The 24,383-nt window shown below is 41.2% G+C and overlaps 1 protein-coding gene and 1 pseudogene across 2 annotated transcripts in view; one reads left to right on the top strand and one right to left on the bottom strand.

The window, feature by feature from the left end:
* Positions 1-4,982: 4,982 nt before the first annotated feature.
* LOC129824612 (kinocilin-like) lies at positions 4,983-12,630 on the bottom strand (annotated as a pseudogene).
* Positions 12,631-14,544: 1,914 nt separating this feature from the next.
* LOC129824099 (elongation of very long chain fatty acids protein 1-like) overlaps positions 14,545-24,383 on the top strand; it is a 30,285-nt gene continuing 20,446 nt past the window's right edge. For both annotated transcript variants that reach the window (XM_055883428.1, XM_055883430.1), the window contains exon 1: positions 14,545-14,737. The gene's annotated coding sequence lies outside the window, so the exon portion shown is untranslated. The remainder of the gene's footprint in view (positions 14,738-24,383) is intronic.

The following is a 24,383-nucleotide window of genomic DNA, read 5'->3' as shown; positions in this document are numbered from 1 at the left end:
GCAAAACGGTCTGAATTTACAAACTGACAATTTTTCTCTGAATGGAAACACCATAATATTAATCAAATTAATTAAGCCAAATTTCCTAAAATCAATCCCGTATACTATGTTATTACAAAAAAGGTTTTAAATTCTCTGGAAATGCCAATACGGAATACTATCAAATGCTTCTCAAAGATGCCCTCTGGTGGTCATAACTTGCAGTAACAGAAGAAATAGCTGACAATTAAATGATATGACATAGAATGCTGCAGCAGCATGCAGGGTGGGCCGCAACTTTTAAAGGAGGAACATAAATTCATACATTGTGCCCCTGGCCTGAGAGGACGGAAGTTCAACATATAGCTAGATGTAGTAACGTTAGCCTAATGTTAACTAGCTGGCCTGGCGCATCGTTGCCCATGTAAGGAAGTTAGGCTAGCAAGCAATCATTTTAGCCAGGTAACCTAGGACAACAAAAACTAAAGGCTTGTATTGCAGAGTCATAGGCCGTTTAAGCAACATAAAAGAGGATGGCATTGGTGTTTCTCTACAAGTAGGGTGAATCACCAAGTTTTTTTTCTCCTTGCACACATGCACCATCATATTTAGCTTATGTAGATTGGTCAAAATCGTTTTTGGTATCTTTTAGTTGTCACTATATTAGACTAAGCATAGGTGATTAGATGATGTTGAAATGGTGCTGGAATAGTGGAGGAAGCGCCTGTTTCCTTTGCGGCTTGCGGTAACTCTCTGTGGTTCTAAATCAATAGCTGTTTGGTTGTCCGAAAATGTTGGAAACATTAACTTGCTTCAGCATGCTCTGAAGGTCATGTAACTGTTTGTTATATGCAATATGTGTTGTGGACTTCACCGGACAGAGGTTGCTCTCCGGCTTGTGATGAAACTAGGGTGTGGTTGAATTTATTTTGCCACTGTGTCTTCTTATTGTCTTGACTTGAGGCCTGTATATCACAGTGTCAAGACATATGAACTAACAGGTTATAGAGCAAACAACACAATTATCACAACACATAGGTTGTAATATGGCATTTTATTCCTGGCTTGGCTTCCCCAGTAATTTTACCCACACCGCTATACCAAACACCATTGCTAATTGTTTGGCATGACAATGAGTGACAAGGAGTTGTCATGTGGCATTCAGGCTATGAACAAATGGGAATAAGCCCTTCTTCTTTCAAGCATTTGAAATTCAAAACTAGCTTCATCTGAAAAAACATTCTCCCTAGAGTGAAAGTGTCCTTATATAGCCTCAAAAGACCAGTAGCATTTACTCCATCACTGTTCACACCTTGAAATTGTATTTTATTTGACTATCTTTCAATCATACATGATACAATTTCGTGAGCATTGAACAACAATGGAAATAAAGTCATTTCCAAGTATTTGCATTGTTATTCAGTGAAAAGGGCACTGGAAAGCAAAGGCCCTGCATTTAAATTAACTTGTTATTCTATACGGTGTAAGTTAGCCTTAATGAAACGTTGTACATTCATTGGAGGTTTGGTTATCCCAGGTCAGATAAAAACTTCAGCAACAAGTTAATCCTGTTATGAAATTACGTATTGAGGTCGAATAGAGCTTACATGATGTAATTGTAAACTCCTAATTTACAAAAAAGTTGTGTACTTAAAGATCTTCACAGCGAGACAAGAAGCCAACACAATACTGCATTCATTATTCAATTCCAGGCTCAGAGCACACATCATGCTATACATCTGAGCACTGCGTTTTTCCCATGCTACTACCCATGCAGCAGTCACTGCCTGGCTGAGCTCTCCTGAATATAAATGCATTGCGTTTCAATGGAGGTGTGCATTTTGGTGTGTGTGCGTGTGTGTGTGTGCATGCGTGTGTGTGCAGTGGTGGAAAAAGTACCCAATTGTCATACTTGAGTAAAAGTAAAGATACCTTAACAGAAAATGACTTAAGTAAAAGTCACCCAGTAAAATACAACTTGAGTAAAAGTAAAAAATTATTTGGTTTTAAATATACTTAAGTATCAAAAGTAAAAGTACAAATAATTTCAAATTCCTTATATTGGGCAAATCAGATGGGGACATTTTTTTTACTTACATTTTTTAACGAAAAGCCAGGGGCACACTCCAACACTCAGACATAATTTACAAACAAAGCATGTGTGTTTAGTGAGTCTGCCAGATCAGAGGCAGTAGGGATGACCAGGGATGTTCTCTTGATAAGTGTGTGAATTGGACCCTTTTCCTGTCCTGCTAAGCATTCAAAATGTAACGAGTACTTTTGGGTGTCAAGGAAAATGTATGCAGTAAAAAGTACATAATTTTCTTTAGGAGTGTAAAAGTAAAAGTTGTCAAAAATACAAATAGTAAAGTACAGACCCCCCCCCCAAAAAAAGTAGTATTTAAAGTATTTTTACTTAAGTACTTTACAGCACTTTGTGTGTGTGTGTGTGTGTGTGTGTGTGTGTGTGTGTGTGTGTGTGTGTGTGTGTGTGTGTGTGTGTGTGTGTGTGTGTGTGTGTGTGTGTGTGTGTGTGTGTGTGTGTGGGGGGGGGGGGGGGGGGGGTGGGGGGGGTGAGTATGTCAGTGAGTGGTTTTTAGTCAGAAGATGTGAGCGAGGATAATATAAGTTGTAATCAAGCTTGTCCCTACAGAGTCTGAGAGATATTTATATGTAAAGGCTCACTCGTCAGGTTCTAATAGTCAGAATCACCACATGATTATTTCACTATCTTGTGTGATGAGCTGAGTTACTATCCAGTAGTTGATTTTACTTGGTTGATGCCAAATATAAACGTGAGGGAAATCACTTCAGGGAGGAACAAGAAACCTCTTTGCTTATTTATCTGACTAGTATATACAGTTGAAGTCGGAGGTTTACATACACTTAGGTTGGAGTCATTAAAACTCAATTTCAACCACTCCACAAATTTCTTGTTAACAAACTATAGTTTTGGCAAGTTGGTTAGGTTTGTGCATTACACAAGTAATTTTTCCAACAATTGTTTACAGACAGATTATTTCACTTATAATTCATTGTATCACAATTCCAGTGGGTCAGAAGGTTACATACACTAAGTTGCCTGTGCCTTAAAACAGCGTGGAAAATTCCAGAAAATTATGTCATGGCTTTATCAGAAGCTTCTGATAGGCTAATTGTCACGCCCTGACCTTAGAGAGATTTTTTAATTCTATATTTGGTTAGGTCAGGGTGTGATTTGGGTGAGCATTCTAGTTTTTCTATTTCTTTGTTGGCCGGGTATGGTTTCCAATCAGAGGCAGCTCTATCGTTGTCTCTGATTGGGGATCATACTTAGGTAGCCTTTTTTCCATCTTTAGTTTGTGGGATCTTGTTTGTGTGTAGTTGCTTTTTGCACTGCATGTAGCTTCACGTTCAGTTGTAGATTATTGCTTTTTCGTGTTCATCAAAATAAATGATGTACGCTGCACCTTGGTCTGATTCTTCCATCAACGAACGTGACACTAATTGACATAATTTGAGTCAATTGGAGGTGTACCTGTGGATGTATTTCAAGTCCTACCTTCAAACTCAATGCCTCTTTGCTTGACATCATGGGAAAATCAAAAGAAATCAGCCAAGACCTCAGAAAAAAAATGGTAGACCTCCACAAGTCTGGTTCATCCTTGGGAGCAATTTCCATACGCCTGGTGGTACCACGTTCATCTGTACAAGCAATAGTATAAACACCATGGGACCACACATCCGTCATACTGCTCAGGAAGGAGACACGTTCTGTCTCCTAGAGATGAAAGTACTTTGGTGCGAAAAGTGCTAATCAATCCCAGAACAACAGCAAAGGACCTTGTGAAGATGCTGGAGGAAACAAGTACAAAAGTATCTATATCCACAGTAAAATGAGTCCTATATCGACATAGCCTGAAAGGCCGCTCAGCAAGGAAGCAGCCACTGCTCCAAAACCACCATACAAAAGCCAGACTATGGTTTGCAACTGCACATGGGGACAAAGATTGTACTTTTTTGAGAAATGTCCTCTGGTCTGATGAAACAAAAATAGAAGTGTTTGGCCATAATGACCATCGTTATGTTTGGAGGAAAAAGGGGGAGGCTTGCAAGCCGAAGAACACCATCCCAACCGTGAAGCACAGGGGGGGCAGCATCATGTTGTGGGGTGCTTGGCTGCAGGAGGGACTGGTGCACTTCACAAAATAGATGGCATCATGAGGTAGGAAAATTATGTGGATATATTGAAGCAACATCTCATGACATCAGTCAGGAAGTTAAAGCTTGGTCGCAAATGGGTCTTCCAAATGGACAATGACCCCAAGCATACTTCCAAAGTTGTGGCAAAATGGCTTAAGGACAACAAAGTCCTGACCTCAATCCTATAGAAAATGTGTGGGCAGAACTAAAAAAGCGTGTGCTAGCAAGGAGGCCTACATACCTGACTCAGTTACATCAGCTCTGTCAGGAGGAATGGGACAAAATTCACCCAACTTACTGTGGGAAGCTGGTGGAAGACACCCGAAACGTTTGACCCAAGTTAAACAATTTAAAGGCAATGCTACCAAATACTATTTGAGTATATGTAAACTTCTGACCCATTGGGAATGTGATGAAATAAATAAAAGCTGAAATAAATCATTCTCTCTACTATTATTCTGACATATCACATTCTTAAAATAAGTGGTGATCCTAACTGACCTAAGACAGGGAATGTTTACTAGGATTAAATGTCAGGAATTGTGAAACTGATTTTAAATGTATTTGGCTAAGGTGTATGTAAACTTCCGACTTCAACTGTAGGTATAGGATAATAATAATATTGCTAATAAAACAAGAGATTTTAGAAAAAAATACTGTTTATTCCTCTGGATAGTTAAGAGAAGGCCCACTGTGGCTTCTGAACTGTACTGTGGAATTAAATGAACATCCGATTTACCAGCTTGTGAAGTCCAATTGAGTCCAAGTGTGAATAGGTGAGCAGGAGATATTGGATTTGTGCTGTCTGCTATAAAAACAATTTATGGGAGGTCTGGATCAGGGAGGGTCTGCTTTAACTTCTGCCTGGACAAGATGTCTGGCATGTCTGAGGATGTCCTGCAACAGAATAGTGTGGGTTTTAGGAAAGATTGCCTAGCTCATTGTAAATTATAATGTGTGAAAATGTGCATGCATGTCTGTGTGTGTCTAACTGGATTAGACATGCATGCCCTGCAAGGTTGGTGAATGACAGAGTCAGATGATGAATGGAATCTGGGATCTTGGTTACCATGGCAACAGCATCTGGGCGCAACTTGATTGCTTGGTTATGACAAGGAATCAGTGTTAATTTTAGCATGTAAATCTTGGTGGGGCAAAGAAAAAAACATGGGATGCATGCCAGCAAAGCCACTACACAACACAACACTAAACAATACGTTAATTGCACTATAACGGTGACAAGCGGTACCCACAAACTGTTAGAGCCTACATAAAGCTGTCCCAACACCTTACCACTGCTACACCTGGCTATTAGCGGAGCCTTGTCTGGCAGCGAAACAATTCATTCAGCCTCATTTACTGCTTTTAAAAAACATAGCTGATATGGCTGACTTGCTTAAACAAATGTGGCTTCTAATGACAGTTGAGATGTACAAACTACGGCATAAGGGGACGACAAGCGGATAAGAGGCAATCATTAATTTCAATTAAGATATTCATGAGCGAGCTAGGATGGACATGGTCACTTTAATTATTTGTTTAGCACTTTTGAAATGTACAGTGACAAAATTCAGAACATGGACCATTCTTACAATGTTCTCCCTGTACACCAAGTCAGAACTGTACTGTAGGATAAATAAAGGGGGCATATAAGCAGACAATGAAAGCTCTTACAATATTCGATGACTGCATTTCTCTAAAACAGGCTATAGGCTACATATGCACCACCAAGTCAGAACAGTAGGCTAAATTAAGAGGGGAAAATAGACCAAATTATTAGGGTGAGGCATATGGGCTACTAACATCTTACTACACAACATACACTTAGTATTACTTTCTTAGCTACAGTATACATATCTCCCTGGCATATTACATAATTTATGCAGCAGCATACAATACAACTTGTGCTGTGCTCACTTGAACACTTGAGCGCGGCGGTCCTTCGTGGGCAAATTTTGTCATCAAAGTCTGGTATTCTATGGATTTATGGTGCTTTCAAAACAACTGGGAACTCAGAATAAAACAAGGTCGAATCTTGATGACTTCATTGAGCTTCAGGTCGTAGCTCTAGAAAGAGGCCAGATTTAAAATTACGAGTTGGATGACTGTTCAAAACGTATTTTCCCAGTCTGAGCTCATTTATTCCTAACTTCCCAGTTGTCTTGAACTCACTGAAGTCAAGTTCTAGCAGTTCCGAGTTAACAGTTGTTTTGAGTCCGGCACAAATCATGCTTCATTGACTGCACGGCCAATGTTGAATGTTTATCATTTTAAACTTGGAAAAGAGACCCTTAATCCCAGATTTGGGACCACAAAGCCACTCCACTGAATAGCACGCTAGTGATTGCTTTGCAATGCTTGCAGTTAGCCACTGTCATTGATTCCTTCCAAACCACTCATTCTTGAATTTGCGATATCCAACTTGTGTAATGTTCTTGTCCAATGGCCGATGAGCACAGATACATTTTACCTATAATTTCTCGTTATTTCTCTTCATATGACAAGGATAAAAAAGGATTTCCCAGTAGATTGTCAACTTGATTCCTGATGATCACTGCTAGCTAAGATATTGAAAGTAGGACGTTGACATGATCAGTCCAATCAAAGCTACTGTACATATAACGTGATTTAACGTCATTTTATCTGTGGCCAATGACCTTAAGCCTTCTTGGATGGGCACTTCTAATGTAACTCTATGGCAGCACCCATGGGCTAGAATTTTCTAGCTCTACCGTTGTAATGAACACGATGGGAGACAGAGAGCTGGTTTCAAGCCCAGGGCGCAGCAGGTGTTTATTTGTAAAGGACCACAGGTGGAGGCAGGTAGCTGGTTCCAGGGGCAGGCAGAAGGTCATACACAGGGGGTCCAGAAAGACAACAGTACAGGCAGGGAAAAGGCTAGTAACGTTGTCCAGGAGATCAGGCAATTGGTTGATAACAGGAAATCCAATAGGCTAAAGTACAGGCAGGAAATTGGCAAAAGGCATCATACGCGGGAGGATTAATTTACGGGAAACCCATCACTCCATATAGACGTGCATCACAAAACATACAATACCTCACAATGATGGTGTGCAAAGAACTGAACTAAATAGTGTATGATAATGACATACAGGTGTGTGAACAGATGATCAGAATTCAGGTGATTGGGATCTGGAGAGTGAGCTGCGTTCAGGGGATCTATGTGTTTGAGAGTGGGAGTTGGAAGCAGACGTTACAGACGTATTGTTCCCATGAGTAACATAACATTGAGCTAATCACAGCGCAATGTTCCGTATTTTCTGCTGGCTTGCTCCACCACCACAGAAAGCATTGAGCTAGGCTGAAACAACTGCATTTTGGAGTTGTCTTACTCAAGAAAACAAAAAAGAGACCATGTTTGTATGCGGTTTTATTAACTGAATGATATATTTTTTTTACATTGTTTGCAAACTGATATGTGACACGTAGTAATGCAAAAATAACATGCAAAACAGGCAAGCTAAAAATGTGGGGCTCTGGCTAAGGAGACAGAACACGCATATTGGTTCTCTGTACTGAACTGGATCTGATACTTTTTTAAATAGAAAGAATGCACATCAAATACACAATCTATGAAAGTATATATTTGTTAGATAGCAATGCTAATGGCTCATTCCACGAATAGAGTACATTTTGCCTCGTGTAACTTGATCAAAAACAGCACATGCTCAACCTAATTAAAAACATGTTTTCTCATCTAAAGGAGTGAAAAAAATATATACTATAGTAAGTGCAAATAAAGTGCCATTAAAGAAACAGTGTTGACCGTAACAGGGTTTGGGTTTTCATCTTTAGGGTACATTTGTAAATTCACTGTGACTATCTACTTCGATTTCAGAGCACTCTTGTCTGAGTGTGCCAGAGCAGGGAATAACTGATTAATTTACAAAAGCTCAACACCGGTTGAATATGGCCCGGTGTCATTAAAGGTCGGCAAAAAAAACGTAATTCAATTGTTGCCAGCAGCACAGTTATAGTCCCCAAAGCTCTATAACATGAAAACAGCCTAACCAGCTCTGCTAGGGCGAGTAAAATGGTCAGAGTGAGGTGTTATCTCGTTTGTGTCTGGGAGTAGCTAGCAATCTAGCCAACGTTAGCTACTTAGCTTGGGTGCTTGACTGACGTTGTGAGGTCAGAACACTCTGATCAACTCTACTCCTTGGCCAGAGCATCCAGTGTGCTCTCTGAACACTCTGACAACACTGACTTTACGAACACCCAGTGTGCACTCTGAGTGGCACTCCAGATTGAATTTACGAACACACCCTAAATCAGCCATGAATCCCCTTGTGACGGGGAAATTCAATGCAAGCTTCACACATTTTTATTTATTGTTGAAATACTTCTAGCCTGTCTATCTATGGGTTTATAGCCTGTCTATCTATGGGTAACAGAGTTGACAGGTTATGCTCGAAGCACTCAGTTTTCCACCACAAAACACCCAAAAATGGCCAAAAAGAGTAGAAACGGCTCACCTGCTTTTAACTATTATATATTTAATGTTTCTTAAAAAAAAAATGTTGTTTCACCATAATAAAACAAGAGTTCAGTTCACGTAACAGGGTTGACCTTGAGGGACAGACGTAAATTAATCACTTATCACATTAATTAAATAATTATCCCTAGAAAAGACTTTGTCAAAGCAGAAACATATCTCGGGTTTAACAATGACGGGGAAAACATTTTGGGATTAAGTGGGTTAAAATCTTCCTAAAAGTCGAAAGGGACAAAGAAAAGTCTTTATTCATAACAAAAATCTGATTTATTGCATTTTTATGTGGCTTATATTAAAGGGAACTTAATTTAATATAACAGGCTTTTAAAATTCGATATTGGTACACAATTTCAAGTCAAAATGTCAAAGGGACGCAAAATGTACTCTATTCATGGAACAACCCGAATGTTTTATATGCTTCAATGCTTAACTTGTTTCATTTACTCCATCGACAGTAAGCTCTACATTCTTACTGTTGCCTTATAATTTAGATGTAATACCGTGTGTCCTCTGCTATTATCCTCACTGTTCATTATAGCAAAATGTTGTCATGAGAAGGTCATGGTAGTGGCAACACAAAGCAAGGTGAGTCTGCCAGTGCCCCTGACTCATCTCACAGACCAATCTCACAAACACATTACTTTAGAGTTTATATGATGCCATTACATTAATCTGGTCCCAGCAGAGACTATCAAAAACCTCTCTGAACTGAGAACTGAGTGTGAGAGAAGCAGGCAGGCGCATACATCCAAGCAGGCTGCAATCCAAATCATTCCATTACTCCGGAGTGGCTGTTAGCTAGGCATCATCAGCTGATGTATGAAATAAAAACACTGATTATATTCACAACCCAAGGGATTCCCACACTGTGAAACTAAAATGTACATGTATATTTCAAATATGATAAAGTTTGAGTGTGTATGTGTGTGTGTGCGTGTGTGTCCGTCCATCTGTCTGTCATATCTCACCCCTCATCTGCGGAGGCCTCAGCGATTGGTCCGGCGTCAACAAATGTCCCTACCCGGCTCATAGAGCCCTCTAGATTCAGCTGGCTCTGAGTCACTTTCAGAGAACGGAACACAACAACCTCTGGGTCACATTGAACAATGAGAGTATCTATGAAGCATACTGTTATAAAACCACTACCTGAAGTGAAATATGTGTGCACATTAATACAATGTGAATACAATATGCATTATCAGTTCATGCCTGTCTGAGAAATGACCACTTGTAAAGGTCATTGTAACCTAGTTAACACTACTGGCTATGCAGTGTTTGGCTGGCCTTAGCTGTCTGTAGCTTATACAACTTATTCTAGCCATCTCTCCACATCATTCTATTATAGAATAGACAAACTGCTATGGTAAGTGACTGTGGTGCCTGTACAGCATCCTTCAGACAGAGCTCTCTCCAGCCCAATTGCTGCTGTTCAAAGTAATCTCCATCTCATCAAAGAGTATAAAGGAGTGAGTGTGATGAGTATTTTCTAATGTAATGGGCATGCTCTTTCGTCACACACTCTCCTGGCAGAGTTTATTATCATGTCCTGTCTGGCCCAGCCTGAAGAGTTATAAGGCCTTTTACTTAGAACTTAGAAATTGCCCTTTAGTTTTAATAAAGTTTTTATTCTATCCAATGAATTGTATGACTTCAAACTATAACTGACCACAATACTGGTGACTACAGCAATTGACTAAAAACTACAAACATGGCCATCTGGCATTTACCTTCTCGTTTCAATGTCTCTGCAGGTTGCTCAGGGCCAGGAGGGTTGGCAGCATAGGATGCACTCTGAAGTTTCCTGTGCAGGGAAGGGGAAATTATGTTCACAAAAAAAGTAAATAAACTCATTGCAGATGGATTACCTTGATGTCAAAAAAATGGGAGACATTGATGCCTTACCCAAGGTGGGGAGAATGTTGTTCATGTTGAGCCAGGCTCTTATGAAGGGGAAGACATAGATGAGGAGGCCTGGAAAAGAATACAGATATAAGCTACTAATTTTTTAAGTGTTTTTAATAAACATTTTGACTTATATGGATGTTTATGAGCAGTGTGCTCAGTGTAAAAAAAATAGGACAGATTCCCGTCTTGTGCTACTCAACTACAAATGAGCTACCACATGATGGTTAGCCTACTGGTAGAAACATGTTCTATACAATTATGTTCTTTCTCGAATTCTCATGATGTTCTGAAAAATAATGTTTTTTTCATTTATTTTTGCTTTTGTTTAATGTTTTAATTGAATGTATTCACAGACTCTTTTTTGATAAGTGGATTTTCCTTTACTAACTTTATTAGCCCAGACGCTCTTTCAGTCTCAGGAGTCCACTAGGAGTTGTGAATGCATCTAAACAGCTCCAGCTACCCTGAGGCAGGCAGGCTGAACACACTTATTGATTTCCGTTCTGAGCCACAGAGAGCTGCCATTAAACAGTGGCTGGTCCTGAGGGTGGCTGTGTGGCTGTGTGTGACGCACACGCATGTCTATGCTGCCAGAACATCTCACCAGTCGCCAGGCTGCAACAGGAGCGAAAAGATCTTCGCAAGAACAGTTGGGTTCATTCAGTTTATAGCCACAGGCATAGCTTACTTGGATTGCAATTGTACTCTTCGGAGCAAATAATATGTGGACACCTGCACCTCAGGACATTTAGATTATGCAGTGAATGAATGGGGAAAGTCCCATCGTGGGACATAAGGGGTTGTCTGTGTGCTTTATTTCTCCATACAAAATGTCTACAACTATTTGAGGAATTCATTACTACCCTATTGTTTTGTTTAAAAGCAATACGTTGTTCTTTTATTACAAGGAAAATACCCTACAGTTTGGGATGATCATGACAACAACAAAATGCAGAGTTCAAAGTTGACTTTGAATGACATACTCTGCAGTCAGTGTAGATCAAAAGCCGGACACTTGTTTCCTTCTCTCGGACACTGCACTTCTCATAGTCTCCTGGGTTGAGTGGAATACCCTGCTCCCCATGCTGCTATCAACTGTCTTAGATTACGCCAGCGGATCAAACGATCCCCGGGTGTGTTTTCGATTGAAGTGGATGGAAAATGGCATGGCCCAATGATCATTCACAGTCTTGTACAGGTCTTGGCAAATATTAGACATTGCAGCAGGCCTTGTACATCTGAGAAAGTATGACCTCTTAGACCCATATGACACCTTAGGATAGAGATAAAAATGTCTGACGTTCCAACAATGCAGTATAAAATCCCCCAGTTACAGTTTACAGTGTAAATATTGTAAAGATAGACCACAGAGATTAATAGAGAGTACATTACGTTTGCATGAAGTGTTAATATATTGGGGGAAAAGCCTACTGGTGGTTTCACCATCAAAGATGAACTAGTTTCTGAGCTGAATAAGCTACCAGTAAATATCTGTAGGCATATATTTTAGCTATAAATAATGTTTGCATGCCTCTTGCAATGTTATGCCCTGCAAGTACCAATGAAATGTTGCATAGCACTTTTTGTATAGCACGTTTTGCATAGCACATTGCATTGCGCTAAGCAAAACCAAAGAATAGGTGTAGTCCTGGATGTACTTACCCAGCCCTCCTGCACCCATGAAGATTCCTCCTACGGCATCTGCATCACACTCCCTTGACACCCGATGATGATGCACCCTGCCACGATGCTGAGCAGGGCCAAGCCTACCCGCAGACCATGGTATGCTGACCCTGTTCATCCGGCAGGTGGAGAGGAGACCCCCCACCTGGTCACCACCCGCCTAAGGCCCCATGCACACAGAGGGACTAGGACTGTCAGAGACTGGACCTAACCTAGCCTTCAGATTCTGACCCAGCTGTAGCACCTGTGTCAGCAGCAACACTGGATGCAAGTACTCACCGCCACTTTTACTCTCACTGACACAGGACCACTTTCTCTGGCAGCCAGGCAGTGTCTCTGCTCTGGCCTGCTTCAATACTCCTCATTCATCATTAAAGACATGGCTCTGGTTTCCCTTTGCCACTGAACATTTAAAAAGCCTGTTTCATTCATTCATTCACCCTCAAGACAGGGGTATGCAAACTACTCCACAAATCTGATCACAGGTGCCTCTACCTCCCCCTCCCCCACAGGAATACTTAGACCACTGATGGCTCAGTCAGGGATAGTAATTAGGACTAAACTGTGAGTGGTCACAGAGCCTCTGTAGGTCTCCTCCCTGTGGTACAATGGGAGGCTTCTGTAATAAAGGCTGGGTGTCATGAAGCATAAATGCACAGTCACATTGCCTACAGCTCTCGAGACCCTGGCTGACATGTGGAATGTGCACTGAGATTAAGGTAACAGAATGCTTGTGATTACGCAAAAGACAAGCAGGAGAGAGAGAAAGAGAGAGAGAGTGAGAGGAGAGAGAGGGAAAGGGAGGAGAGGGAGAAAGAGAGTGAGAGGAGAGGGAAAGGGAAGAGAGAGAGAAAGACAGTGAGAGGAGAGAGAGGGAAAGGGAGGAGAGAGAGAAAGAGAGTGAGAGGAGAAAGAGGGAAAGGGAGGAGAGAGAGAGATAAAGAAATAAAGAGAAAGAAATAAAGAAAGAGATAGAGGATAAGAGAACACTGCCACTGCTAGTGTCTGTGAGCTAGAAGGGAATGTACTGAAAGGTTCTGAAAGTCCTCTGTGGTCGAGGCCCGAGGCCATCCACAAAGACCCGTAGTTGCCATAGGAATATCATATCCATGGCAACAGAGGGAGCTGAGGGTGAACGGAATTAACACAGGCGAGTTGGGTAACAAATTAAGTTATCGGGAGGGAAATAACAGTGACACATTTCCTGTTCAAGCTGCATATTTTTCCCTTTTTTTCCCTTTAATCATAACATCTAATATTAATGCCTTGTGGTAATATCCTGGTGCTTGAAAGACATGTTTGCTTTCCAGACAGTAAATTACTTTGTAACAATGTGACAGGGTCATTAAACATTTTAAGAAACAACTGTGTGCGTGTGAGTGAGTGACTGAGTGACTGAGTGACTGAGTGAGTGAGTGAGTGAGTGAGTGAGTGGAGAGAGAGAGAGAGAGAGAGAGAGAGAGAGAGAGAGAGAGAGAGAGAGAGAGAGAGAGAGAGAGAGAGAGAGAGAGAGAGAGAAATAAGAGTTTCACACTATTGTGGAAAAATGTGTGTTCCCTTGTATAATACAAAGGCATTAGGATTGTGTAAAATAAATTATGGAACACGTGAAACATATCTGAATATATATATAGGGTGGGGAATAAAATACATCAACGTGGTCAGAGCAACAATTTAGAGGTTCATTAAAGATGTGCAGTGGGAGGATAAGGAGCTACATCAAATTAATGTTGTGGAAATGTTGTCTCAGTGAATGGTCATCTAGGCCTGTCTCTGTAGCAGGGGATGGACAACAAAGATGACTGGCGTGGGTTTAAAATTATTAGGCCAAGTCACTGTCAATAATCAGTTCCCTCAACCTGAAAGCAGATGAACCCAACACTGATGACATGCAAAACCTTGGACATTTTCCTCTGTTCTCCCTGGTGATTGGCTATAAATTGGCTGAGGAGCAATGTGGGGGGCAATACACAATGACCACTAACTGTATAGGTAAACAAACCGTTTAATAACTGATTAGGATCTACTTTTAAGATATTTGAGGTAGAGAACAAATCTACATTCTGGGACATTTGTACAAGCATCATTGACCAAACGTATAGTATTTAACACCTATATCAAACATTGATTCTTGATTATTTAAATGTTACTTCTATTACAATTCCATGATAACCTTATATAATCCATTAACCTGGCACACTTATACTAGAAATGGAAGGCATATGAAGGGAGCAAAACGTGGTACACAGCATAACCTTCTGGTCAGAGGAGGGATTGTGCTGTAGGCAACACACCCTTCAGTTTGACCTAAGCGCGCAGTGACAGCTCGAGCGTTTCAGTGTCGAAAAAAAGTTAGACAATTACCAAGAAATAATTAGAAAAGTTCACTGCGGGCCAATTAATGGGGCTTGGCCAGGGCTTCTGCACCGCAACCCTGGAGCGAGTTCACATACACAGCCTACAAAACCTCAGGTGAGCGCATGCGGGGGAAAAGCTGTGGTGTACCTTGAACACACATGTATCATTTGAAACGAACTTTAACTACTTCAAGGTATTTGGTCTAAGGTGTTTATCTTTATAAAGAAGGTTAATATTAAGGTTGGATGTGCTGACGCTAAAGCTACGCTTTCACCAGTAACGTTAGCTATTGTGATGGTTTGCCAACGTCATTAGAATTGCAATGTCGCCCAGGCTGTGAAATGCAGAAAGTGGTTTTGCCGCACCACAAAAGATAAGTGTGTGACTTAGTCATGCATGGGATTTGACTTTACTATCAGCAAAGATAAGGAAATGCCTATGCCATTTGTCTAAAATAATTAAAACATGACCACCAGATCAAGTTTATCAAAGCAGATTTGTCAATCAACAATGCTATTCTATTGACTTGTATCGTAGAGAGATGTAAATTTTTAGTGTCAAGTCTTGTATTTTCCTTTTAGGTCCCTGAGTATGTTGTGGCGCTGGTACACAGTGGCCTATGGACAACTTCAGGGTAACGGAATTTCGCCGAGATTCAGATTTTTCACATTAAACTGTATTCCTAACAAAATCCATTGATTTCAAAGTTTAACAAACCATACAACTAAAATAATTGAAGAACATAACAGATACAAAGTACTGACTTTGCATCCGCACCGTTCTTCAATTAAATGTTTTTGTAAAATGTTCTGTGTAAATTGTTAAAAGTAGTCCTTGTGCATAGTTGTATGGTTTGTTAAATGTAGAAATCAATGGGTTTTGTGTAGCATAGAGTTCAAAGTGAAAAATCTGAGTCTCATCGTAATTCAATCATCATGGAATTCCCCCTATGAAACGAATGAAATTCTGTACACGCATGACATGAACACAATTACCAAGTAGAAATTTCACACTAATCTAGGCCTAAATTCAATGTTATATTGACTCTCGTAGAACTGAAACTACAAACAACAGCAACCCCGAGATAGTGTAGCAGTTTTTCCAAGACAAACTATGTTCTATCCCTCATAAATCAAATCCAACCTGACATGTAGGCAACAAGACATGAAACACAATCCAAGGATTCCAACTGTCACTAGCTAGATTTCCATCCAATTGCCGATAGATTATCACGCGAATATTCTAAAATCTGCAAATTTTGTTTGTCAAATGGCAGTCAAGCATCGATCATCATGTTACCAGAATAAGACCCTCAATATTTACTGGAAAGGAGCATCAATATCACCATGCACTTTCACCACCCTGTGAAGTTCATCATAATTTATTTAATCTGTAACCTACCTAATAAACTGCGTGGTTTTCCACCATGTCGAATGAACAAATTCTGTTGGCATTTATAAAATTGTACCGATAGTACCTTTTTCCATCATAGCTGTCATGATTCGTTTTTTAAAAATTGTATGACTTTACTTGCATAAAAACTGTGGATGGAAACTGGTTAGTGTAAGTAGAAAGGGAAGTTTGGGGATGAGGAGACTTGTTGTTGGGTAACTTCTGCTCTCTCCATTAGTGTTCAGTGAAAATCTCACTTTTTAAAAGTTCATATTCTGTTATTAACTCATACCCAAATAATGTTGTTGACTCGTCCTATACTTGTATTTGTGGCCAAAACATGAATTGGAGAAAAAACTATTCAAAAACTCTGCCTCAGACTTGTATCTCAAACAGAACGTTTAAAAATGCTTGCCATTTCAGAATGTCATGTTGGCTCATTGGCTGAGCTGGCCAATCTGCATTCTACTTGCATGAACATGCGTAATGACCAGTATACGCCCACAGCATTCTGCTGTTCGTACTCCCACACCATACCAACACACAAAAGGTGTTTTTTAACATACTTAATTAAACACATTTGGAAGGAAAAGTATTTCACTCTTATTGTAATTAATGATACTTAATATTTCATAGAAAGCTGGAAACACTGGACAGTTACTTTAACCCGCTCCTAAATATGTAACCTTTACCCCAGAAGCCCAGAGTATTCAGATGGTCTGTCCTGTCGACATGATCATTTAGCAGACGTTTACATCTAAATCAACTTAAAGAACTGTCTACATTAGCAGTGAGTGACATATTCAGAATGTGGCCTATGGAGGAATCAAAATCACAGCTCCTGTTGTAGCCAGTACCCTGCTCTAACCACTGAGACATTGGAATACGTTTTCTAACAGACATGATTGAGAGCATATGGCTAGTCGAGTGGACATTGTCCATTCTTTAGCAATGAAGCTGAACAAAAACCCGTAGATACCAACAAAAAAAACATGCCCATGGGGAATAACATTTAATACGCTCTATATGTCTTTGTCTCCTTCACACACTTCTGTTGTGTGGGTATAAACTAGTGATGCACCGATATGACATTTTTGGCTGATACCGATATCTGATTTTTTTCTTTGCCAATTTTTTTGGTGACCGATATTAAACATTTTGCGGCCTTTTAAGCATTCTAGTACAGTTAAATAGTTAACACACACATGGACGCGGCAGTCTAAGACACTGCATCTCAGTGCAAGAGGTGTCACTACAGTCCCTGGTTCGAATCCAGGCTGTATCACATCCGGCCGTAATTGCGAGTCCCATAGGGCGGTCCACAATTGGCCCAGCGTCGTCCGGAGTAGGCCATCATTGTAAATAAGAATTTATTCTTAACTGACTTGCCTAGTTAAATATAGGTTACACACACCACACTCACCAAAAAGTAATTTTGTTGGCATTTACGTATGTCCCCACTACCAGTAAAACAAAATCAAAACCTATTTCTTTCACTTACTTGCTGTGCTCTTTCGTTGTTCATTTTTTCAGTCGTTTCATTCTCAACCAGGATTTCAATGGAATGCTGTTTGGGTCTTTGCATGTCAACAAAGATGCACGTCAAATAACACTATTTGACATGTCAAATAAGCTTGTTGACCAATCAGGACCTGAATATGACTGCACAGAACGAGCAGTATGACTGGTGGCATTGTCATGCTGGAGGGTCATGTCAGGATGAGCCTGCAGGAAGGGTACCACATGAGGGAGGAGGATATCTTCCCTGTAACGCACAGCGTTGAGATTGCCTGTAATGACAACAAGCTCAGTCCGATGATGCTGTTACACACCGCCCCAGACCATGACGGAGCCTCCACCTCCAAATCGATCCCTCTCCAGAGTACAGGCCTCGGTGTAACACTCATTCCTTCGACGATAAACGTGATTCCGACCATCACCCCTGGTGAGCCAAAACCGCGACTCGTCAGTGAAGAGCATAGGCGACATTGTTGCCGGTGATGTCTGGTGAGGACCTGCCTTACAACAGGCCTACAAGCCCTGTCCAGCCTCTCTCAGCCTATTGCGGACAGTCTGAGCACTGATGGAGGGACTGTGCGTTCCTGGTGTAACTCGGGCAGTTGTTGCCATCCTGTACCTGTCCCGCAGGTGTGATTTTCGGATGTACCGATCCTGTGCAGGTGTTACGTGTGGTCTGCCGCTACAGGGACGATCAGCTGTCCGTCCTGTCTCTCTGTAGCGCCCTCTTCGACGTCTCACAGTTCGGACATTGCAATTTATTGCCCTGGCCACATCTGCAGATGAGCAGTGACCCTGGGCATCTTTTTGTGTTTTTCAGAGTCAGTAGAAAGGCCTCTTTAGTGTCCTAAGTTTTCATAACTGTGACCTTAATTGCCTACCATCTGTAAAACGTGTCTTAACGTTGGAAACAGTGTTTAAACCCTTTACAATGAAGATCCTTGAAGTCATTTGGAATTTTACGAATTATCTTTGAAATACAGGGTCCTGAAAAAGGGATGTTTCTTTTTTTTGCTGAGTTTATAATACAGTGGCTTGCGGTATGTCTCAGAGGTTGGCACATCTAGCCACTGGGATTTTTGGCCATTCTTCAAGGAAAAACTGCTCCAGCTCCTTCAAGTTAGATGTGTTCTGCTGGTGTACAGCAATCTTGAAGTCATACCACAGATTTTCAAATGATTGAGGTCTGGGCTTTGACTAGGCCATTCTAAAACATTTAAATGTTTCTCCTTAAACCCCTCGTGTTGCTTTAGCAGTATGCTTAGGGTCATTGTCCTGCTGGAAGGTGAACCTCCATCCCAGTCTCAAATCTTTGGGAGACTGAAAACAGGTTTCCCTCAAGAATTTACCTGTATTTAGCTCCATCCATCATTCCTTCAATTCTGAACAGTTTCCCAGTCCCTGCCGATGGAAAAACATACCCACAGCATGATGCTGCCACATTTTACATTTACATTTTAGTCATTTAGCAGACGCTCTTATCCAGAGCGACTTACAGTAGAGTGCATACATTTTATTATTTTTTTTTTTTTTTTACATTTCATTACATTTTACATACTGAGACAAGGATATCCCTACTGGCCAAACCCTCCCTAACCCGGACGACGCTATGCCAATTGTGCGTCGACCCACGGACCTCCCGGTTGCGGCCGGCTGCGACAGAGCCTGGGCGCGAACCCAGAGACTCTGGTGGCGCAGCTAGCACTGCGATGCAGTGCCCTAGACCACTGCGCCACCCGGGAGGCCTCCTCCACGCTTCACTGTAGGGAGGGTGTTCTCGGGGTGTTGAGAGGTGTTGAGAGGTGTTGGGTTTGTGCCAGACATAGTTTGTTTTTGTCTCATCTGACCAGAATACCTTCTTCCATATGTTTGGGGAGTCTCCCACATGCCTTTTGGCGAACACCAAATGTGTTTGCTTATTTTTATCTTTAATTAAGCAATGGCTTTTTTTGGCCACTCTTCTTTAAAGCCCAACTCTGGAGTGTACAGCTTAGTGGTCCTATGGACAGATATTCCAATGTCCGCTGTGGAGCTTTGCAGCTCCTTCAGGGTTATCTTTGGTCTCTTTGTTGCCTCAGATTAATGCCCTCCTTGCCTGGTCTGGGAGTTTTGGTGGGCGGCCCTCTCTTGGCAGGTTTATTGTGGTGGCATATTCTTTCAATTTTTTAAATAATGGATTTAGTGGTGCTCTGTGGGATGTTCAAAGTTGTGGATATTTTCTTTATAACCCTACCTTGATCTGTACTTCTCCAACTTTTTCCCTGACCTGTTTGGAGAGCTCTTTGGTCTTCATGGTGCCACTTGCTTGGTGGTGCCACTTGCTTGGTGGTGCCACTTGCTTGGTGGTGCCACTTGCTTGGTGGTGCCACTTGCTTGGTGGTGCCACTTGCTTGGTGGTGGTGCCACTTGCTTGGTGGTGCCACTTGCTTGGTGGTGTTGCAGACTCTGGGGCCTTTCAGAACAGGTGTGTGTGTGTGTGTATATATATATATATACACTTTGATTGCACACAGGTGGACTTTATTTAACTAATTATGTGACTTCTGAAGGTAATTGGTTGCACCAGATGTTATTTAGGGGCTTCATAGCAAAGGGGGTGAATACATATGCACACACCACTTTTCATTTTTTTTTTTTTTTGTAAGATTTTTTTTTTAACAAGTAATGTTTTTCGTTTCACGTCACCAATTTGGACTATTTTGTGTATGTCCATTACATGAAATCCAAATAAAAATCGATTTAAATAACAGGTTGTAATGCAACAAAATAGGAAAAATGCCAAGGAGGATGAATACTTTTGCAAGGCACTGTATGCCAATTATGTGATGGTCCGACCTTATTCTGTCCCCATCGACACTTTAAAAAAAAAACTTTTGGTGCCAGAGAGAATGATTACTTTGTCAAGACGACTAGCTTGATTTAGCCTCCACGATGTATATCTCACTAGGTCAGGATATTTAAGCCTACATATATCCACTAAATCCAATATGTCCATGACATTCATGATTTCCTTAATAAGTGCATGAGGGTGATAGTTTGTAGTGTGATTTCCTTTACGGTCCGTAGACTTATTTAAAACCGTATTATAATCCCCCCAGATCCCATGGCCCCTGAGAGAACGGGACCCATCCTTCGACAAGAGCACACAGTGCCACCCACAGAAAAGAAGCAGATCAGCCCCCAAAAGCATTTCCATCGCCCTCACCTCGATGTGTATTATATACAACTATTTAAAAAAAAAAATGATATATATAAAACAAATCCTGCTTTTTTATTTATTATAACAATGAATATTTGTAATGTAAGTAGTTTATGCAAAGGACCTCTTACCAGTATTGCCATTACAAAAATTACTTTTTCCCCAAACAATTATTGTGATTCATCCTATATTGTCCCTAACATCTTTACTCCCAAGCAACAGTTGTGGGATGCATACACACTCAACCCCTTTCCCCAACAAACAACCATACACTCAGATGCTCAACAGTTGTACCATCTCAGAGCCCAACTCAAGAAAGACCTTGATTTACAAATGCATATACAGTTGCAGCTGTATGAGAAGGCATGCAAAATTTAGCAAAAAATGTACAAAAATTGGGAGATTTGACAATGGTTAATCAAATCTCCCCATTTTTGCCTAGGTGATGGATATCAGATATACCCCTTTCCCCTGAAACACCCACACGCGGTCCCCCGATTTGACCATATATCCCAAGCATCTCTGTGCAGTCAGACTTTTGATTTTGTGCCACCAGGGCCACAATAATATGCCCCCTCTCTGACTGTCCGAGTGTGACACCCTCCCCATGGGTTACTGCAGCTAGTGTTGCCAGCACTGCCACTGCCTGGGTGGGGGCACCCCACCGGAATCCCCACCGGCTATGTACAAGATCGTCACGGTTCACATTAGCAGCTTTGAGAATTTCCTTGCATATTATGCTTTCCCATCGGGGGGCTTTGGTTTTGTAGGGCCAAACCAGCCAGTGGTCATTGTCCATTCGTTAGCAATGAAGCTGGACAATAACCCGTAGATACAAAAAACATACCCATGTGACGAACATTTAATACTGCTCTATACGTCTTTGTCTCCTTCACACACTTCTGTTGTGTGGGTATAAAGCAGTGACTGAGGAGCTAACCATTTTTCTGCCTAGTCACAAGGTCCAGACGGTCAGTCTTGTTGCCTAATTTCACAACAATGAGAAATGGGTGATTTACTGTCTAATCTGATGGGAGAAGTTTTGTATTTTGCTTCTCTGTTACACTGACAACCATTTTACAATTTGTCATTCCCCTCGTAGAATGTTCAGACTCGAATAATGGGATGTAATTACTCAAACTATTTTGTAGGCTAAGGCAGGGCAGAGGTTGGAGAGTTCAGCTCTTACAAGACTCAAGCTTTTCACCCAGCAAACCACTTATTTTCATTTAGGTGATCTAATTTACTGTTCTGTTAGTTAGAATATTTGTAGTATCAGTGTATAAACAGTGCATTCAGAAAGTATTCAGACCCCTTGACTTGTTCCACATTGTTATTTACAGCCTTATTCTAAAATGAATTAAATAGTATATCCCCCTCAATCTACACACAATACCCCATAAAGGAAACAGGTTTTTAGAAATGTTTGCAAATTTATAAATTAAAAACTCATATCACATTTACATAAGTATTCAGACCCTTTACTCAGTACTTTATTGAAGCACCTTTTGGCAGCGATTACAGCCTTGAGTCTTCTTGCGTATGACACTACAAGCTTGGCACATCTGTATTTCGGGAGTTTCTCCCATTCTTCTCTGCAGATCCTCTCAAGCTCTGTCAGGTTGGATGAGGAGCAGCACAGCAATTTTCAGGTCTCTCCAGTGATGTTCGATTGGGTTCAAATTCGGGCTCTGGCTGGACCACTTGAGGACATTGAGAGACTTGTCCCAAAGCCACTCCTGCATTGTCTTGGCGGTGTGCTTATGGTTGCTGTCCTGTTGGAAGGTGAACATTCTCCCCAGTCTGAAGTCCTGAGTGCTCTAGATCAGGTTTTCATCAAGGATCTCACAGTACTTTGATCCGTTCATCTTTCCCTCGATCCTGACTAGTCTCCCAGTCTCTCCCGCTGAAAAACATTCCCACAGCATGATGCTGCCACCATGCTTCATCGTAGGGATGGTGCCAGGTTTCCTCCAGACGTGACGCTTGGCATTCAGGCCAAAGAGGTCAATCTTGGTTTCATCAGACCAGAGTCCTGTTTCCCGTGGTCTGAGAGTCCTTTAGATGCCTTTTGGCAAACTGCAAGTGGGCTGTCATGTGCTTTTTACTGAGGAGTGGCTTCCATCTGGCCACTCTACCATAAAGGCCTGATTGGTGGAGTGCTGCAGAGATGGTTGTCCTTCTGGAAGATTCTTCCCTCTCCACAGAGGAGCCCTGTTAGTGACCATCGGGTTCTTGGTCACCTCCCTGACCAAGGCCTTTCTCCCCCGATTGCTCAGTTTGGCCAGTTGTAGGAAGAGTGTTGGTGGTTCAAAACCGCTTCCATTTAAGAATGATGGAGGCCACTGTGTTCTTGGTTCTTGGTGACCTTCAATGCTGCAGAAATATTGTGGTATCCTTCCCCAGATCTGTGCCTTGACACAATCCTGTCTCGGGGCTCTACGGACAATTTCTTCGATCTCATGGCTTGGTTTTTGCTCTGACATTCACTGTCAACTGTGGGACCTTTTTATAGACAGACAGGTGTGTGCCTTTCCAAATCATATCCAATCAATTGAATTTACCACAGGTGGACTCCAAGGATGATCAATGGAAACAGGATGCACCTGAGCTCAATTGAGTCTCATAGCAATTTACTTATATCAATTTGATATTTCAGTTTTTTATTTGTAATAAATTAGCAAACATTTCTAAAAACCTGTTTTTGCTTTGTCATTGATGGGGGGGAAACGATTTAATCAATTTTAGAATAAGGCTTTAAATAAAGACAAACCCTTGAATGAGTAGGTGTGCAAACTTTTGAGTGTGTATGTTATATTGATATATATACATATCAAACACACTAAGCAAAAATATAAACGCAACATACAACAATTTCATTGATTTTACTGAGTTACAGTTCATTTGAGGAAATCAGTCAATTAAATAAATAAGGCTATAATCTATGGATTTCACGTGACTGGGCATACATATTTTTAATTTAATTAACCTTTATTTAACTGGGCAAGTCAGTTAACACATTCTTATTTACAATGGCGGCCTACCCCGGCCAACCCCTAACCCGGACGATGCTGGGCCAATTGTGCGCCGCCCTATGGGACTCCCAATCATGGACGGTTGTGATACAGCCTGGAATTGAATGAGGGTCTGTAGTGACGCCTCTAGCACTGAGATGCAATGCCTTAGACCGCTGTGCCAGATATGCATCTGTTGGTCACAGGTACCATAAAAGAAAATCGGCCTCAAAATGGGCCTCGGGATCTCTTCAAGATATTTCTGTGCATTCAAATTGCCATACATAAAATGCAATTGTGTTTGTTATGGGCAGCTTATGCCTGGGGGGGGGGTCCTAGCTAGATGCTGGAGTGGTATAGTCTTTTGAGCATACATAAATGCATACAAACAGGCCATATGTGTTTTTCATGTCAAGTAATCTATGCTTTAAGTTGATTTGGAGAATCATTTTTGTTAGATCTAAGAAGAATACACCATTTCCCTGGATCTCATTCTCTTCTGTCACCATGAAGTGCTTTGAGACTAGTCAAGGATCATATCACCTCCACCCTACCTGATACCCTAGACCCACTCCAATTTGCTTATAGCCCCAATAGGTCCACAGATGATACAATCGCCATAACACTGCCCTATCCC

This window comes from Salvelinus fontinalis, chromosome 26, assembly GCF_029448725.1.
Source record: "Salvelinus fontinalis isolate EN_2023a chromosome 26, ASM2944872v1, whole genome shotgun sequence".
Lineage (NCBI taxonomy): Eukaryota > Metazoa > Chordata > Actinopteri > Salmoniformes > Salmonidae > Salvelinus > Salvelinus fontinalis.
This window is presented reverse-complemented; position numbering and strand designations above follow the sequence as displayed.